This window comes from Capra hircus, chromosome 2 (assembly GCF_001704415.2).
Source record: "Capra hircus breed San Clemente chromosome 2, ASM170441v1, whole genome shotgun sequence".
Classification (NCBI taxonomy): Eukaryota; Metazoa; Chordata; class Mammalia; order Artiodactyla; family Bovidae; genus Capra; species Capra hircus.
The window spans coordinates 75,495,590-75,498,848 of record NC_030809.1 but is presented as its reverse complement, the minus strand read 5'-3'; the positions used below and the strand labels follow the sequence as shown (position 1 = coordinate 75,498,848).

Here is a 3,259-nt window from a genome sequence, read left to right as displayed (position 1 = left end):
TGAAGCCCCGAGACAAGCTCTGTTCAGACTTTAGTGTCACTGCCCTGTTTGACAGTAACGGTCCTCTAAGTGGCCAGTCTCTTGTCTTACCTCATCCAACTGATCCATCATCCACCGTGCAGCAAATGAGATCTTTCTAAAAATTCAAATCAGATCACATCCCTGTCCTACTTGGAATGTTTCTGCAGACCTTTACGGGGGACAAAGTACCCATTCTTCAGCACTTACACTTCAAAGTCCCTCACCATCTCTCCCAGGCTACTATTCTAGATTTTTCCTTCTGCATCCTGCTCTTTTTGCATAGACTTTAAGTATTTTATACCTGGAAAATTATTATTATTTTACACACAGGATCTTATTCTTTGACCAGGGATCAACCTTGTGCACCCTTCAGTAGGAGCATGGAGTCTTAATCACTGGACCACCAGGGAAGTCCCTGGAAAACACTCTCTTTTCATCTTTCAAATCCAAACCCTTCTCTGGAAGCTACCCCTGCATGCCACATTCCACCCCATCCCATATTTCATCCCAGCCTCAGTGGGTAAAGGGCTGCCTCATCATGGCTCTATTATTACACCACAGTTACAGATTCACTCCTTCTTATTTCTACTCAATTTTTATATTCACAAGAAAAAAGAACCACTTTATTCTATCATGAGTGTAGTGTACAATATTTAAGTAGGCTTCATTTCTGTTTCCAAGTGTTTAAAGAGTGAGTTTCCAAATGTTTAAAGCTCCCCCAATGGCTCAGTAGGTATCTGCCTGCAATGCAGGAGACACAGGAGATCCTAGTTTGATCCCTGAGTTGGGAAGATATCCTGCAGAAGGAAATGGCAACCCACTCCAGTATTCTTGCTGGGAAAATCCAATGGACAGAGGAGCCTGGCTACAGTCCAAAGGGTCCCAAAGAGTCAAACATGACTTAATGCATGCATATATACACACAGTGTAAAGTGCTAGGAATCAAAGGTAAGAAAGCTCTAGTCCTTGTTGTAAAGGGAAAGTCAGAACTGTAGGACAAATGAGCACATTGAAAAATAATTGTATTATGTAAAAATAAAGCTATGTCACAAGAGGTCCATATATCTTTCTTTAAGGAAAAAGGTGAATGAACCAACATACACAATTAGAAGGAATTACGACCTCATTACTGGCTTTGTTTGGAGACTAAAAATGGTTTAAGGAGATGTCTATGGGCACCAAGATGACAAACGATGGACCTGTGATGGTTAATTTTGTGTGGCAATTTGCACCAGAGTGTCAAGATATTTGATCAAGCATTATTCTAGGTGTTTCTTTTGCAGTGTTTTTGGATGAGATTAACATTTCAATTGGTAGACTGAGTAAAGCAGATTGCCTTTTTTAATCTGGGTGGGCCTCATCCAATCAGTTGAATGAATAGAGCAAAAAGACTGACTCTCCCTCAAGGAAGAGAAATTTCTTTCCTGTCTTTGAACTAGGATTTTTTTTTTTTTCTTCCTGGATTTTTACTCAAACGGAAACACTGGCTCTTCCTGAGTCTCGAGCATGCCAGCCTTCAGACCCAAGTTACACCATCACTTCTCCTGGTCCTCAAGTCTTTGGATTCAGACTGGAATTAAACCATCAGCTCTCTTGCATATCTAAGCTTTCCGACTCACCCTGAAGATTGTGGGATTTGCCCTTTTCCATAATTGCATGAGCCAAGTTCCTTATAATAAATCTTTCATCAAGGGATTTATGTATGCATATGCGTTTGTGTGTGTTGGTTGGTTGGTTTTATTCTGGTTCTGTTTCTTTGGAGAACCTTGGCTAATACATCCTCTTATAGTGATGATAATAAAGATACTATTGCTTACTCAGGGCTTGGGCTCTTTAGCCTGCTGGTATGCATGCAAATCCCAGCCCTACCATTGATCAGCTTTGTGACCTTGGATGAGCTATTTAACTATTCCAAATCATGAGATCCTCATTTGTAAACTGGGGATAATAGTGTTGCCTACTTCACAGGACTGTTAGGAGGATAAGATTAAATAAGTGAATATACAAGGGGAGCATAGCACAATGTAGGGACCCAGTAAGCCTGCAATAAACATTAGTGTAGCGGGCTTCCCTGGTGGCTCAGAGGTTAAAGCATCTGCCTGCAATGCAGGAGACCCAGGTTCGATCCCTGGGTTGGGAAGATCCACTGGAGCAGGAAATGGCAACCCACTCAAGTGTTCTTGCCTGGAGAATCCCATGGACAGAGAAGCCTGGTGGGCTACAGTCCATAGGGTCGCAAAGAATCAGCCACAACTGAGCGACTTCACTTACTTACAGGTATCAGCATTTATTGTTAACCCACTAAAATGGTCACTATTCTATCTGTTTTGCACACATGGGCCCCCTGAATCCATACAACTCTATTACAAAGATTCTCATGTTCCCATTGTGCAGTGAAGCAAATCAAAGCAGCATAGCCCAAGGGTAAATAGTGTGGCTTTGGGGCTTCCCTGGTGGCTCAGTGGTAAAGAATCCACCTGCCAACACAGGAGATATGGGTTCGATCCCTGACCCGGGAAGATCCACATGCCGCAGAGTGACTAAGCCCAACTTAGTCGCTCATGCCACAACTACTGACCTTGTGCTCTAGAGCCCAGGAGCCCCAACTGTCGAGCCCATGTGCTGTGATCACCAAAGCCTGCGTGCCACAGAGCCCATGCCCCACAGTAAGAGAGGTCATGACATGAGAAGCCTGTACACTGCAGCCAAGAGTAGCCCTCACTCTCTGCAACTAGAGGAAAGCCCATACAGTGAAGACCCAGCACAGCCAGTAAGTGAATAAAGTCACTAAGAAGAGTGTGGCTTTGAAATTGGATATACTACCTATGGGACCCTGGGCATTTAAGTCTCACTTTCTTCACAACTGAACTGATTTTATAGGGTTATGTTTGGAAAAACGTAAGATATAAAAAGCTTAGCTTGATGCTAAACACATATTCGGTACTCTACAAATTTGTTATTGTTAAAGATATTATTAATAATAATAACTATTAAAAGGATAAGTTCCCAGTGGCATTGAAATTGAGGCCTGAGCCACATTCTGGCTGACTCAAACCTAAATGTCTAACACTGCTCTGTCCTCTGCCATCGGACTACCTCTACCAGCCCTGGAGCAGAGGCTGAGGACGTGGGGCAATAAGGAAGTGAATCATGGGGAAGACAGAACTGGGAGTTTGGGATCAGCAGATGCGAACTCTTACATATAGAACGGATGGACAATAAGGTCCTACTGTATAGC

General features: G+C 43.0%; 1 non-coding gene across 1 annotated transcript; it reads left to right on the top strand.

Moving 5' to 3' along the window:
• TRNAC-GCA lies at positions 2,090 to 2,161 on the top strand. The gene has a single exon. It is a non-coding gene; the product is annotated as a tRNA-Cys (tRNA).